Here is a 17,367-nt window from a genome sequence, read left to right on the forward strand (position 1 = left end):
CTTGTAGGAAGTCAGAGACAGCAGTCATCCCAGGTGGCAAAAGGAGTAGAAATTTTTTGGTTTTGTTTTTGTTGTTTTTTTTTTGGTGTGCATGTGTAATAATTAAAATAATTAAAAGGCTGAACAAGGATTCCTGTGTTATGTGAGTTCTTATTCAACAGTCACCTCACGTACCTTTGTTATTTCTATGTTGTCACCATTTGGTAGTTTCGTATACTTGCAAAATTTGACTTAGTGGATAAATGAATGCTTCCATACTCAGATTATCACCCAAAGAATGCTGGTCCAAAACCAGGCTGGCTCATTGCTCAGATCAGGACTCTTTCAAATTTTTACAATACTGAAAGTACTTGTGGACATTTGGGATGGAAACCAGAGATACATTTTGTGATCTTATGTTCATTAGGGTTAGATGGCTTTCTCGCAAAGTTGTTTTGAATTGGAGAGTTTTGGTGCCTGAATCTCTCTAGATTCAATTTCATGGGTCTGAGTTTTTCTTTTATGTTTTGGCACTGGGCTTTCACAGGTTGACAAAGTGCAGGCAATACCTGTACTGGCCATAAGCCATGTTTTGGTTTTGAATTACATCACCCTCTGAGGTCAGTGATGAATGAGGCAGAGGGCAGAGCTGGGCCCTGTAATCCCAAGACAACATTATTTCATTAATGCAGGCACATAGCTGATAAGGCTTCTGTTGGTGACTTAGAAAGCATCTGTACTTTGCCAGCTGAGAGAAGTTTGCTTATCAAATGTGTCGATCCTGTTTTTCTATTCAGATGGGTTGTATAATATCAGCAGATCTCACTCAAATGCTTCCCAAATGCTAAAAAGAAAACCAGCTGGAGCTAACCATTTTCATAGCAATAGTTTACACTGGAGTTCAGCAGAGAATTACCTGGAAAAATTCTTTCATCTTCTGTCAGAAATACTAGAAAATGAGAGAAAGATGAGAAGGCTATGAATATCATTATAAGACAGAGAAAACAGAAAAGGGGAAGGATTGCTTCACATTGGTCTTGGGCAAAATAATAAAATAATTAATTTGGAACTCTGACAACACAAATAATGGGTTAAAATATTAAATTATTAAATATTAAAGTAACAGATATCAGGACATCTTTATAGGAAACATATCTTGTAAGAAAGGCTCATTGGAGAGAATAGTGACATTTTAAAACTTACAGCCAAATTCAAAGAAGAAACATCTGGGACAAATAATAAAGCTCTGCCAAGAGGAGGGAAAACTGTTTTGGAAAGCAAATTTGAGAAAATTACTTTGAACCCTTAGTAGCCAATATCTCAATATGAGTTCTTAGACTTAGACTGTGGTAATGCAGAAGAAGTGGAATATTTAGCTGAAATAGGGGAGGGATCTTGCCTGTGTACACAGTGTAAGATGTCTGCTGGAACAGTGTGTTCAGTGCTATTGGGAAAGAGTTCAAGGGAAATACTACTTACTGCAAGACATTTATTTAATCTGACTTCTGATAAGAGCTGTGTGATCTTTTTGTACTAGACGGATCTCTGTCAGTACAGCTCAGTGAAATGCAAGCCAGAAGGCAACCTAAAGCACTGTGCACTCTCAGATGTTTCTGAAGCAGCCTATATATGTAGAAAGGACTTGGGTTGACTTGTCTGACTTCAGGCATCTGAAGTTACTGTGTGAAATTATGAGATATAGAGAGGCAGAGGCATAGCAAGCAGGCACATCTGTGCCTGTGCCCACACTGGAGATGGAGGTGCAAGGAAGGATCTGTGGCCAGCAACTCCCTGGATTTAAGCTTCTCTCACCAGGGGCCCCAGAGCTCTGCCAAAACTCATGACTCAGATCTTCATCCAAACAGTTTGGTAAATATGTAAAATTTGGGTTAAAGTGCAGATTTGATCTGCTTTTGAAATAGTATAAACCCATTAAAAAAATCTATCTAGAAATGATTATCATTACTCATTGTAACAGGCACTCCCACCAAAGTCTGTTAGTTTGTAGATGTGTGGTCTAAGTGGCACATAAGTTTTCTGTGTTTTAGACTTCAGCTGTGCCTGAGCTGTAACAGAACAAAATCTGGTATTGCTATATAGGTCCAATTTTTTCTAATTCATAAAATGGTTGTACATAGCAGGACACGTATTTCGATTATCTCTGAGAAGATTACTGCATGGTCCAGTGTAAAAGATTAGGAGTGGCCTTGTTATGATTCCTAAAATCCAACCATCTAAGCTCAATAATGGTATCCTACTGCAACATATGGCTTTTTTTATATAATGTAAATTCTATACGGATTTGCAATAGAGCTTGGGATGCTGCTGTAGTGAGGTCCTGAAAAAGATGATGGTGTGCAGCTATTTCTGGTAGATAAGTCGTGGTGTAATCTTCAACCTTAATTGGTTTAGGTTTTGGTATGATATTGCTGAAACCTGAATACTCAGAGGAAACAGATTGGTCAGAGACAGACACACACAATGGCTTTTACCTCATTTTGAAAGCTTTTCTGCTTGGGGACAAGTGTTCACTTTTATCTTGGCTCAGTGGTATCAGCCAAGCATTATTTAAGCTGAGGATACAGACATGGTGGATCTGAGACACATTTTTTATATTAAGTCAGAATAAGTGAGGAAGTAGGTAGTGGTGGTATTCAGCAGTTAATTATTTCTGAGTGCTGCATCTCTTAGGGTTATCAAGGAAATTATTTTAGTATCTTGCTTTATTTTCCTCAGTACCTTATGTATGAAATTATGAGAAATAGAGATGCTTATATTATATAGCACCTGCATCACAGAGTGGAGAGAAAAAGGATTTGATTGGGAATCTGAAGTCCAACTTGGATATTTTTAGTTCTATTTGGAAACAAGTGTCATTTGTGAAAGGATTTTTATGACCCCAAAACGAGTGTCTGAGAGGTGTCTACTCATTTAACTTGCAGACCTAACTGGATTTCTATGTTCTGATGAGTAAAAATTTTGTTTCTGATCTACTTTTATTCTGTTCTTAGTATACAGGTAGAGAAGAGTCTGATTTTGAATCCTTTCCACTGTGGGAAAGGTAAAGTATGTAGTGTATCAGAAAGTTTCCCAGGAATTGAAGCACACTCTTGCAGAGCTCTTAAGGTAAGCTCAAAATTAGTTGAAGATATTTAATATGTTTAAAAGTATGAATTCTCACTGACCGGGTGTCTAACATGTTCCTTAAGAGCTCTCTCCTTTGAATCAAAGTAATGCCTTGCCAATTACCACATGCTTCTGCCAAAATGCAATGATTGGAACCAGGAGGAATTTCATCAGTTTATAAAAACACTCACCCAGGAATGAAAGGCAAAATGATGATACCATGATGGTGTAGAAGGAGGTGGCATCTAGAATGTCCCCACGGGCTCCTCTGTATGAGCCAGAGTGCTGCATGTGCTGTGTCCAAGTGAGATGTGACACAGCAGGTGGCAGTCAGTTCTAAGTCCCTGGGAGGCAAACACAAGGCAATGGGGAAATAATGTCAAGGGTGCACGTGTGATTTGAGACACTGCTGGTCAAATAATGGTATAATTTCCCATGCTCCATAAATGAAACACAAATCCATTTCAACTGCAACTGAGGTAAGAAAACCAGCATAAACGGTATATAATTGTCAATGTCAGTAGCTGTCCAGCTTCAGGGAAGAGCAGAAACTGTATTAGCAGAGCACTGTAATTTGAGCTCAGGATAACTAAATTGAATTTAATCATATTTCAAAGGTAACAGCAGGAGAATGGTCAAAGCAGAAGCTTTTTACCTTGGTCCTTTTAAATGGCAAAGATATGAACAATTCTTCCCCTCTTCCACCACCACCAAGTAGACTGAAAACTAAGAATCTTGCCAAGTCTTTTATCTTCTTATTAAGCACTCTATTAGTTCTTCTGGGGTTGGTTTAAAAATAAGATTTGGGATATGTGTGAATTTTTCAGTATTGATGTTCAGTATTGAACAAGTAGTAATTTATATATGTGTATTCATCTGTAAACTAATTTATGAAAACTTGAATAGCTCAGAAGAAGAGCCAAAAATATGGTTTTTTTTTAATTTACTCAACTGATGTTATAGTATTTATATTTTGATCTTATTCTTAGAGCCTGGTCTTGCTTCTATCACCTTCACAATATTGATGTATATAAGCCAAGGAGCATAACACAGTTGCTGTCCTCCTCCTGCCCTTGTTCCTTTCTGTCTTCACTGACATTCTTGGCTAGACACGTACCCAGCAGTGTTGTCCATATAGGAACTCTATGAGGTTTGGAGATTGAATTCTGAACAGGTCTTTTTGATCTATTTTTCAGTATCTATTTCAATGTGATCTTGAATAGGGCCCTGAAATGCTACTTCATATAAACTATAGATAGTAATATTAATATAGATAAATGGTTAAGCTTAGTGACTTCAACATCAGAAAGATTATGGGGATGCTAGTTGGGCTACAAATTCTTAAATAGTCCAATGGAATGATTACTAAATGGATTCAAAATCACTGGTGTAAGAGTTTTGGAGCACTGTGTTTGTAGTTCACAAATTACGCTAACCTGTGTATAGTTCATGACAGATAATTTCTGCTTGATAACATCCGCCCACATAACATGTGAATAAGGTGTGTTGTTACCATCCTCTCATTCCCTTTCAATAAGATAAGCCTGCCATCTGGGACGTTTGAAAAGCAAATGCCACACCTTTTTTTTTTTTTTTTTTAATCTAGACATCTACTTTAGACAATGGCAATATCACATTTCCCACAATTTTCAATAAATAACAGTGAGACTGCTTTGATTCAAAGCCTTGTGAAGTTTCTGAGAACACTGAATACATGAAGGGCATAAATAAGTATGCATCACTTTAAAGAAAAGATGTATGTTTGTAGGGCTGCTGAAGATTTTTAATGTTTATAAATGTCAAGAAAAGGAAATTAGAATTTTAATCTTAATTTTGCATCTGTTTTGATCATTTTATTTACACTCTAAGTTTATAATTTCATTTCATTTTTCTCTAAAAGAAGACAAGATAAACATGAAAATATTTCCTACTGATAAGGAATTGTTGACCGTGTCAAATATACTGCTGATTTATAGTGTGGTTATTGAGCTGAAAGATCTGAATGCAGCTTGAGCCGTGAATTATGGGTGACAGTGCAAGACTACATCAGCCCCCCTTACCTATTTATTGAGGCTCAGCTGTGTTTTGCAGGCAGTGCCCTTCTCTTCAGAGAGGCCCTTGGCTGCAGGGGTGAGATGGCAGAACTCCTGCTGGGATATGTGTTGGCTCTCTCTGTGTTGTTCCAAACTGGCTGGAGGCACCCAGCCAGTAATCCCCAGCTGCACATGTCTGACACCCAGTCCCTCGTCTCCATTTAATTGCTAATTGCAACAAATGCCTCCCAGAATTCGAGAGCAGGGGCATCTGTGTAAGTGTAGGGACAGGAAGGGATCACGTCAGAGCTAATTTCATATCCCTTTCCCCCTGGGAGCTGCCCTGGGTACTGTGCCACCTGGCACCAATGGATTTCAGCATGCCCTGCTGCAGTACTAAGTGGTGTTGGGCAAGCTTTAATTCAGGAAATATAAGGGATTGGGCTCAAATATTTCTGAAATATGATTCAAACCCACAGTCCCTGTATACTCATAATTACCAGCACAGCTGAAAGGTTATGTTCTGCCCTGTAGCTCCTACCAAAAGTTAAGGCCTAAGCTTTGCAATCACCTACTGAGGAATTGCTGTTGATACTAAGAGGGACATGAGTTAATACAGTTATTGCACACTCATTGGTGATAGGAATTTCAGAAGATTCAAAATCCTTGTTAGTAAAAACATATGTTATTAAAATTTACCTGTTGTACACATTAGTTATCCTGTTTTCCTTGTACTTTGCTCTCTTAATCTAGATGTCAAGTGGTCAGTGGGCTTTTTAAATTATTTAGGGGGTAACCAATGCAGATTCAGACTTCCAAAAGTGTTATTTTTCCTTTGAATAATGTATAGAATGTATTTAAGTATGGTAAATTGTAGATTCCTTTTATTATTCCATACACCTCTGATTTTTTCGTATCATTCTCATTTTAATATAGATATTTTATAAATCCTTATGAGACACTATCATGATTGTCAGCTGTGGGTTTCAATTGAGTTTAAGCAGTCGAGAGCACCCACTCAACACACTGAGAACATTAGTTTTGAGTTTTCATGGAAGGCAGATTTAACCCACATCAATGCACAATGCCAGAAATGTGGGACTTGGATGCAAGGACTGAAGTTCTGCTCATGGCAAATCTGCAGGATCTGCCCTCAGGTCACTATTAAAATTGTATCGCTGCTGTAAAATAACTTAAAATCTTCATTAATGATATTTAAATAACACCCAGTGTTACTTTTTATGGTATGAGTAGAGTTAAAAGAAACATACTTTGAGCCTGGACTCAAGAGAGAACTTGTGACAAAATGAAATATAGCCTGCTGAAACCTACTGTAAGCAAATACCACAAGCTGTGCCAAACAATTATGTTAGTTTCACATTAAAAGTAATACAAAATAGAAAGAGAGGGCTTACATATTCATGTCACCACTGTTTTTAAGTGGTACACCCATGAATAAGGCTAGCAATCATCTGGCACAAAAGTCCATTAAACCATAAACTGTTTATACAAATATCCAAGACAGAAATGAGTTTTAAAGACTTGTTTTTTTAATAAGGAAGGAATGGATTTGAGTATCAGAACTGCCTTCTAATGCTATTTTGGAATATTAGAAACACTGTTGTTATTTAAGAATTTAGTTTTCATTGCAGTTTAAATACGGGTTAGCTCCTCTGGTCCTGTATACATACAGACTATTTTTTGCTTTTCATTGTGTGAAGTTATTGTGTAATATCTGCTCTTTGCAACAAAGCAGCAAATAGGGGATTAGTGTTCAGTTCATGCCTGCTACATGGCAACACTTCTGAGTTTATAAATGGATTTTGGTGGATGCCACTGAAGTGGTGAGATTATATCTACTTAAAACATCAGGTGAGGGACTTGTGTCAAACTCAACAACTTGTGGTGTATTCCTGTCCCAAGATACCAAGATTTGTATGCTGTTGGTTGGTGTGGGATCTCATGCTCCTGCCTCAGGGACAAGATACAATTTCTCATCAGATCCTCCAATGCTTTTGCAAACAGTCTGTATCTGTGACCTGACCTTGACCTCCAGAGGAGCTCCCTTCTCCACTGCAGCAGATGAAACTGGATGTGGCTGGAGAATACAGGGCTTCGTAAGGAGGGGGCATTTTATCTTTAGAGGTTGCCAGAACATGCTAACAATCTTGATTTCAGAGCTGAGTTCAACTTTTTTTTTTAAAGAATCCGTTGTTTTTGCCAACTAAGAATCTTCACAAACAGGTTTAGCAATGTTTCAACAGAAATACAGGTACTTCTACATTTTATAGCTATATTTTTCAGAAGTTTGTATATTGCTTTATTTGTTGCCCCAAATATGTATTGGAAGGCACATTTCCCTTGGACCTCACAAAACTTTCTTTTCACAGTCTATCATGAATCAAAATTATCTACATATCACTAGTCCTACACAGTCTAATCTCACCAAAATTACTGTATTCAGCTATGTGTTTTGTATCATTTGGCAAATCATTCAGTACATTTTCAGTAATTAATCTTCTCCCAAGTACTGCACAATTTTTCCTTCCATCTTCTGTGTACTTCAATATGTAAGAAATAATAGTTCAGAAGTCTGAAGTTTGTTTTAATCTAAGATAAGAACATTTAGGTAATTTCAGAAGTTAGTAGATTTTTTGTGCTTTGTAAGGTGGAAACATTCACTGACAGGCCCTCTTTCAATGAGAGGCAACTAATAACATCAGCAGAGGTGGTGTTGCTTCTTTCTTCTTCAATTAGAATCTCATATTCTGTAAACATAGGGAGAGCAACTAGATCTCTTACTGGTTTTGTATAGTAATGTGTCACAAATGCTGCTCATACTCCTGGCTTTTTCACAGTCCTTAGATGATGGGATGCTTTTTCTAATTTTTTTTAATGATCACTTCCTTGCTTTTATTGAGGACATTGTGGATATTGAGGATGTTGTGGCTTCTTGTTAGAAGCCACTATTCAGTTCCAAATAGGACTAGAAAAAATATGAACATTATGAAGTCATGCTTGGAATTGTTCCCACTCAGAAAGTGCTTTTAGGTTAAGAGTACAACCTCATTCAATATTTAAAATGATGGAAATACTAAATAAACCTGAATTCTGTCCTATGGAGTGAAGAAGTTAAATGGTACCTTACTCCTCAGAGTAATTAAGAAGTTTGCATGGAAGTTGGTTTAGTGTTTCAAATAACAGGGTTTTTTTAAATCATCATCTGGCAGGTTCTGGATCTTGGCAAATATAATTGTCTTTGTAATAATTATAAATGCATTTGAAGTGTTCTAAGTGGTAAAATGGCATCTTATTCTATTGTTTCTTATGGGAGTGTTGGAGCAGCATGAGGGAAGCCTTGATTCTGCAGAGGCCATGGTGTGCATGTGCCTCCCCCAGGCTGTGTGGAGGCTCAGGCATGTGCTTATCTGGTGACACTCAGATTTTTTGTTGCTGAATGTAACAAATCAGGTTCCTTCCTATCATCGGTCTGTATGTGGTTTGCTTCTCTCCTCTGTTGACTATATCAAATAATAAATATGTTCTCTAGATGGTAATAGAAATTATTCTAGGAGGAAGAATTTCAACTATACCTATATTGATTCTGGTCTATGCATCTCTAACTTGCCCTTAGAAGTCTCCAGCAATGGTTTCCATAATCTCCCCAACTACATTACTCTTCCACTCTTACTTATCTTTACATGGTGTTTGAACTTTCTGTGCTAAAGTGTTAAAGTCATTACTTGTCCTGTCCTCCACAGCCATGAAGAACAGAGTGTGCTGTTTTTTAGCAACTTTTTGTGCACATGAATATTGCCTCCTGCTTATCTCAGTTCCTCCTTATTCTGTTCAGCGCATGATTCCTTCATTTATTTTCATTTATTCTGTTTGAAACAATCATCATATTATACTCAGATGATATAACTTGTTAGGATTATTATAAATTCTAAGCATTCTTTAAACCTCTGACAGTCCCATTCGGCTTGGAGTTGTCGGCACATTAACAATGTAGTCCTTATTTCATTATGCAGGCCACTAATGGAACTGTTTGCCAGACTCAGGAGGGATCCCTGAGGACCCTACTGAAATACGTGTTGCCATTTTTACAGTGAGCCATTGATAATTGTACTCCTGGTATTATTTTGTAACTGGTTTCACATCTAGTAAAATATGGTTCCACCTCTATCACGTGTCCCTCGTTTGCTTTGAGAATGCACTGTCAGTACAGTGTCACAAGTACTAAAATCAAAAGATATTACTTCAGCTGTTTCTCTCTTACCCACATGCCTGTGACCCTGTCACAAAGGAATTTATATTGGCTCGACATAATTTATTCTTAACTAATCCACACTGACTCTTAGTCATCTCCTTCTCTGCCAGGTGCTTACAGATAGTTTGTAGAAAAATTATCATTTTGGTTCAGACTGGCAGCAGGGAGGAATTGACATGAGACCATCACGATGGGTGGCTGTCAGCTAAATGTCAGTGGATAACACCAGAATAAAACCTTCCTCTTCAGACTCTTCACCCTAGTTGCCCTCCAGACTGCAGCAAGGATCCTTGCTGCCTGGGAGTTAGTAACAGGCTGTGTCTGTGCCAGCCAGCCCTTTTGCCAGGGACTGGTTCCTGGCACATTCATTTGACTCCTTGGGATGCAGCTTCATTCTTCTTAACCTCTTGCATCCCTTTTCAAAACTGAAATCTATCACAGTTCTCACCAGTGGTAAGCACTTGATTGGCAAGTGATCTTTTTAGTGAAAGGGAACTTGGCAGCATGATTTGTTCATACTCACTGAATGGTAGGCTAACAGTTGAAGTTTTTCCCTTATGATTGAAGTCCTCCAAATGTCTATTGCATCAGTTTTCTTTTTGCCTTGTATGAGAGTAATAATTTTGTCTTGAAGTTAAATCTGTTATCTGATAGCCCTTTTAGAGTGAATTTTATTGAAGTGTTGGCTCAAGTGCTTATTTTCACTAAAATGTGACAGCTTAATAGCTGTATTCATTGCACTGCATTTTAAAATTTTGTGTGGTGGTTTTTTTTCCAGAAAGTGAACACTTCAAACATGAGAACAAATAACATAAACCATATTTACATGCATTATATATAATATAATAAATATATTTATCTAGGAATAAGTGTCATATGTGTGCCTTTTAAAAATAAAATAATTATAAAAATCAATTTAATTAAGTTACTTAATTATCCCAAACCTCTAGCACAGAAAAAATGAGACAGTCCCCGGATGTTGCTGGCACGTTCCCTGAATGCTCCTGCAAGGCAGTTGCAGCACTGCCAGGCAGGGCATTCTGGGGAAGGATGTTTGCATGTCCTGTAGACTGAGGCGTGATGGGTAGAAAAGGTGCCTTAGGAAGGTTGTCGTTCCTTTCCCAGAGCTGTACACGAACAAGGTGGCCTTGCTCTCTTTTTTCTTCCTTTTTGTGACTGAACCAATGATTTATACTCGTTCCTCCAGTTAGGAGTTTGCTCTGCCAGCTTGATGCAGACCAGGTGGCCTAAGTTCCTCCATCTGAAAACTCACAAATGTTTAAAAATAATCGAGGGTAATTCCAAAAGCAAAATGAAACCAAAACAAAAGTCAGGTGAATTTTGGAAAACAGTTTTCCGTAAGTGATAGAGTAAATTATTAATGCCAGAAAAAAATCATTATGCAGTTAGCATTAGCAATATGGCAAAGAATTCTCTTATTTGTTTTCATGGATATCACACAGAGGTGTTTCTGCTATTAAGACTGGAGGACACATGCAACTTGTAAATGTGGAAGCTTCTGCAAATAATTAAAGCATGGGAGAGGGGAGCTCATAGGCTCTCTATGCCTGTCATAAATAGTTATTAGCCTGGATCTTTTGTCTGCCTGAATGTAATGCTATCTTTATTGCTTTTATTCTTTAATTACTGCTGCTCTTTGTCAGTTTATGAAGTTAGGGAATCATAGTAACATTTATAAAAGTAGGAACACCATGTACTAGTGTACATGCATCTAAAAGTATCAGAAACATTCTAATTTAAGAGGTAATATAGTGCAGTATTTTATCTAGATGCTTCCAGTTCCAGGAGACTTGTGTTTCCTAATTCTGGGCTGCAGGTTTGTTTTTTGCAAATTGGACAAACTATTGGATGGATAAGGAGCTTGCTGGATGGCAACAGTTTTAAACTAAAAGAGAGTAGGTGCAGACTGGACATGTGGAAGAAGTTCTTTACCGTGAGGGGGGTGAGGCACTGGAGCAGGTTGCACGGTGAAGCTGTGGATGCCCCATCCCCGGATGTGTTCAAGGCCAGGCTGGATGAGGCATCCACAATCCAGAGAGCAATCTGGTCTAGTGGACAGTGTCCCTGCCCGTGGTAGGAAGGATAGGTGATCTTTAAAGAACATTTATCCAAATGATAATAGATTTTAGAAACGAAATGATTCTATTGTTCTATGATTTTATACATAACCTTTAAACTGGTGCATAAGAGAGACATAAATTCAGATTCAGCATTAGAGGATGTTAAATCTTTTTCAAATTACAGGCAAATCCATCTAAACAAAATTCCAGACCGGAAAAGATCTGGGTATAATTTGTCTGCACTTGTAGTATGCCATTTGAAAGGGATAGAGTGGATCCCAAGAAGCTTCAATAAGCAAGGGAACGAATTAAAGAGATGAGATAACAGAAAACATAATAACTGTAATGGACTTTGGTTTGCATTTTGAGGAACGAAACTACCCAGGGAGCTGTTTGCAGACTGTGTTCTCCAGCACCCTCTCCCGGCTGGCTCAAGAGTGGCAATACGGCCCTGGAAAGTGCCAGGTCTTCTGGGGAAGCAGAAGGTGACAGACTAGACCTACATTTTCAATGGAAAGTTAAAGTGGAAATTAAGTGGATGAGAGAAACAAAATTATTTTTCTATTTCCTGTAGGTACCATGAGGCTATCTGCAGGATTGAAGAGGGGTTGTGTTTGTCATAAAGTATCATTAATTTGGGAAATGAAATCACGCATTTGCGTTCTCCCGTGTTGGGCGCAGGCCCAGAGCAGCCACCTGCGATGCGTGGTGCAGCCACAGTGCTGGTGCTGCAGAAAGGTCACTGCAGTGGGTACAAGCACGCCACCTCCCCTGTGCCTTCCCAAACACTGCATCCACTGCTCCCAGTCACAGCACAGTGTATCCCAGGGAACACAGTATGGGGCTTTTAGCTGTAGTTCTGGAAGAAGGAGAGCAGTAAAACAAAATCTGTGTTCTGTCGAAATTGGTTTCATGCCTAACATGAATAATTTCTTCCAAGTATGCAAAACAGAGAAAGAAAGAACACTTTCTAACCAGGTCACCACTTCAGTTGCAGATGTAGTCCTAAAATGCAGAATTGCATAAGTCTTAAATTTCACTTGGTGCATATGAATGTAAGATGTTATGAAATTAAAGGTAGGGTTTTTAGTATCAGACTGTTTTATGAAAATGTTGACATACTCTATTATAAGAATATCTCAGATAAATGAAAATTAAATTTTTTCATGTTTTTCATGCCTTTAAGGGATTTTGGTAAGGATGTTTATGCTTAAAGATGTATGCAATACATAAGAGTAAATTAATATTTTATAATATATATATATATATAAACAAATACATGTAGAAAAGATTGCATCTAAAAGAAAATATATTTCTAAATTACTATGAAGGTGTGAGCGATTTTTAAGGCTTTTGATAGCCATTTTCTCAAAAAAGTCGGAATAAGCCAAATGCAAGGTGGTAGCTTATTAGGGATTTGCTATATTTAATCAGCAGTATGTCATGAAGGTTCACAAAAACAACTTCACATTGATCACAAACTCAGCCACAGCCAAAGGCCACAACTCACACACGAAATAACACAACAGGGTAAGCACGGCGACGCCCCAGTGACAATTCACAGGACTGCTGCCATTTACCAATCAAGGATATTAGAATCAAAGAATCATGGAATCGCCAAGGGTGGTAAAAGACATCTTAGATCACCAAGTCCAGTCACCAGCCCTGTACTGCCACCATTTTCACCATTAAACCATGTGCTCAAGTGCCATAGCCACATGCTTTCTGAACATTTTCAGGGATGATGACCCCACCGCTTCCCTAGGCAGCCTGTTGCAATGCTTGGCAACCCTTTTAATGAAGAAAGTTTTCCTGATATTTGATCTAAACCTCCCCTGGTGCTACTTGAGGCCATTTCCTCTCATCCTGCCACTTGTTACTGGGGAGAAGAGACTGACACCCAACTCATTTAACAACATTTTTTCAGATTCATTAAATCAATCTTCCTCTCAGAGTAACAATAGTCATGCACCAATGTCTCCATCGACATGAATTTGATATAAAATCACACCCCTTGTGCTGTATGAACAATGGGAGAGAAGAATTTTTTTTCCCTAATGCATCTATTTCTACTGTTAGAGAAATTATTACTATCTGAATAAGAACAAAAATTGGTTGGAACTCATTTATCAATATTCATTTGCCAGCTATTTTTAGGATTTTAGAGAAACTACATTTTTGGTAATTGTGCAGGGGAAGAGAAAGTCCCAAAAAGATTTACTTTCCCTGGTGTTAGACAGACAAATGCAACTGTCCAACCTGTGAATCACAGAGGGGTCTCAAGGGACAAAGCCAGTAGCAGTGAACCTCTGCATAAAAACCTTGGCACCCAACATCTCTGCCTTTGTGGGCTTCATCTCGTGTGTTTGAACTGATGGTTTTTAGTGGGTAAAAGCACTTTTGATTCTTTTAATAGACTCTGAAATATCCTATGAATTGTGCTAGAATTTTTTGCTGATTAAAATGAATGCAATAATTACTTTTACATGAAGAACAAAGTATTAATAATGGCAGTCATATTGAGAGTTAGACTGCTGCAAAAATTCCTGCAATATTTAACATCCATTTGCCAAAACATTCAGTTTTAAGATAGAGAATCTAGTTTCAGCCCAAATGAAATTTAAGTAAAGATTGTAGTGATATAATTGAATTAATATAAATGTAACTATCAGATTATATTTTGAGTTTTTTAAAACGTAAGGATCAGATCTTTTGTGCTTCCCTTCTAAATCCCACATCTGCATTCAAACCTAATTCACTAACACCTTCTAACAGAAGGTAACAGAAATACTGCAGAAAACTAGGTCAGGAAAAAATGCAGTGCTACACTCAATTTTACAGAATTTTATGGTATTACAGAAGTTTCCAGACCCACTTTTTATACCAATTCACTGAAGTGGCACTATTTGAGTGACCCAGTCAGCATAGCACCACTGTAGCTGATATAATTTGAATTAACTATCACTATTTAGGCTCAGAAACAGTCTTATGAATAATATTTTCAATTCTGTTTTTAATGAGGCTTAATGATGTTATCTTCCAAATCTTAGTATTCTGCAGATCTGTAGTAAAATATCAATTTATATTTATCATATCAGAATGCTAAATTCTTTTATTGTATAAATGATTTTAAAGAATGTTAAACTAGTTTACCATTCTGCTGCTCTTCTTTTAGGCAACATGAGTCATGCAACCTTTGAAATGCACATAAAAGAATTTATTTCTTTTTGAGGAAAGCATAGAATCAAGGCTTTGCTGAATATGTACTAGGACTGGTGCTCTACTAACAATTAGATAGTGGTTATATATGAACATAATTTGCAATTGCTAATTAATTATTAATAGTATTTATATAAAAATAAAAGTGAAATTGGGATCCAAAATGTTTTAAATTATTTAATTTAGAAAGAGTGGATTTGAAAAGAGATGTAGTGTTTCATATCCATGTGTCTGATTGAATTCTTCTTCAGTTTCTAATGTAAGAGACTGGTTGGCCTTTGGACTTGCCTGTATGAATGGGGGAAGGGGCAGTGGAAGAATGGAAAATGAACTCATGAATATAAAAATATGATGTCTCCTGCTTCTTTGTCTATGCTTCAAATTTAGATTTTCTGACACATGTGTTACTGGCACCACTATGGACAGCCTCTTGGGTAATTGCCTATTTGGAGATGGAGAACATTGTCTTGGATGTGGTAGTACCTCCTTTACCTCAGCTGAGAATTTGAGTCACACCCAAGAAAAGGACAACACCTGAGGCCTTTGATTATTCTCAGGTGGAGGTCTCCCAGCCTATTTGCCATAGCCATTCAATCAGTGGCAAATTAATTTAAAAATTAGTTATATTTTCATAATTATAATTTAATAATTATATTTTTAATAATTATAATTAATTAGAGCCAGAAAAAGAGTTACCTGTCTGAACAACTCAGCATTAATTTTCAAAATTATTTTCCAAGCTATTTATTGTCTTGAAGACGATTAAAACTTAAGGGTCATATTCTTTCCATGAGTAGAGAATGGAACAAATTTGTCCCATTATCTGACAACTTTTCACAGGGACGCTCACAGTCTCCTAATGGGTTGTTAGTGGAATTTGAGTCAATTTGCATCTTCTGTGCTAATCTTTATTGATGCATTTTTTCAGCATTTTTTCTGAATACTCGAAATCTTCATACACACAAATGAAAGAATTTCTTTTGCCATTTTCTGAATCTATGGCATACACAAATGAGACATGATATTTATTAATTGCTCAGCTTTACATGTATTCAGCACATCTTAGAGAAAAGCAATTATAATTAATTTTTTCATAAAATTGATAACTTTAGTATGGTAATTCTATGAGTAATAGCAAGCTCTGAAGCAAATAACCAACATTTGTAATCTCCAAGCCCATTATCATCAGGTGAATTATCTCTTTAACCACCTTTGGTCCAAGAGGATCTATTATGTTGCTAATGATCTTCTTTGTCATTATACAAAGCAATTTAATTAAGTTCATAATAAATTCCACCTCTCTTCTCTTGCACAGTTTATGTGAAAAATACAATTAATTTATTTTTACAATATAGAACCTTTAATAAAGACAAATGTGTAAAATAAAATGTCTCTCACCATTGTTTTTCAACCCTTATAATTAGTTTTTATTACAGGCTAATGCATTTGTTATGGAGAGATCAAAAATTAGTGAATTTCTCAAAAACTCCATAAGCCTCAAACCTAACACTGTATTTACTTGTAAATAACAAAAAAAAAGACTGACTCCAATGTTCAGTTCTAAGCATGCTTTCTAAAGTTGCTCCAGGTGCAATGGAAAGTTATAATTTCATATCCTGACGTGTTGTGCTCTTCTACGGTCAGCACAGGCTGAAAAATCACAGAATAGATTCTTCTCACTGTCAAACCTGTGTGTGTGCACAGCTGTACAAAATTACTGTCATGCTCCTTTTTCACAGGTGATGAAGCAAATAATCCATATACCATAGAATTGGTCCTTGAATGATCCTAATAAAAGAAAGGAGTCAGGCACAAATCTTCTATAATGTATCAAGCTAAATTTCATTAATTGAGCTATAGTGATGAGCTCTATGCTTATTTTTATTATAGATGCAAATTCAAAATTCTTTGAATTACATCACCCTTCTGCCAGACTAGAAAAGTTCAACCTGTAATTCAGCTGATTCATTTGAACACTTGTTTCAATTGCCTTTTTAATGGAACATTTTGCTTGCATTTTTCTTGAATAAATTAAGATACTTTAGAATCTCTGCATTAAATTTAACGTTTCTGAAGAGTGAGGATAATTTTTGCTTAAACACTTACGCATGCTGTTTTATTTACTTCATGTCTCTAGGGATTTAAAATCTAATAATAATCTTGAGTGTCTAAGAATATTTTGATACTTATAAAATTTGATAAATATAACCAGTGATTCAGTGTATCCCAGATTATACAATTTATCATGAACCTTTCCCTGCAAAAGATGTTGTAAGGTGAACTAACACATCAACCAGCTACTGTACATCTGTAGCTTTCCAGCAATTGGCTTTGGAATTGGTTGCTTCTCTCAAATGAATGGAGAAGAGCCTTTCAATCTACAAAGAGTAAGCTTTCTTAAATGACTTCATACTTCTTAGGAGATAAGAGGGCACATGGAAAATTACTGTGGAAAAAATGCTGTATGGTTTCTTATTCTGTGCACTCAAACACCAAGCGTGGAATAGATGGTAGAGTTAAACAGTATCACAGCCTTCCCTGTGGACTGTTGACTGTGAAAGAGAAAATTACTGTGAATTATTAGGAGAATTTAAAGCAAATAAGCATGGCAGATCAGATGGAACACCTTTTCCTTCTTAATCCCTAGCCTAGATATTGC

Source organism: Pyrgilauda ruficollis, unplaced genomic scaffold, assembly GCF_017590135.1.
Source record: "Pyrgilauda ruficollis isolate IOZ18807 unplaced genomic scaffold, ASM1759013v1 scaffold25, whole genome shotgun sequence".
NCBI lineage: Eukaryota > Metazoa > Chordata > Aves > Passeriformes > Passeridae > Pyrgilauda > Pyrgilauda ruficollis.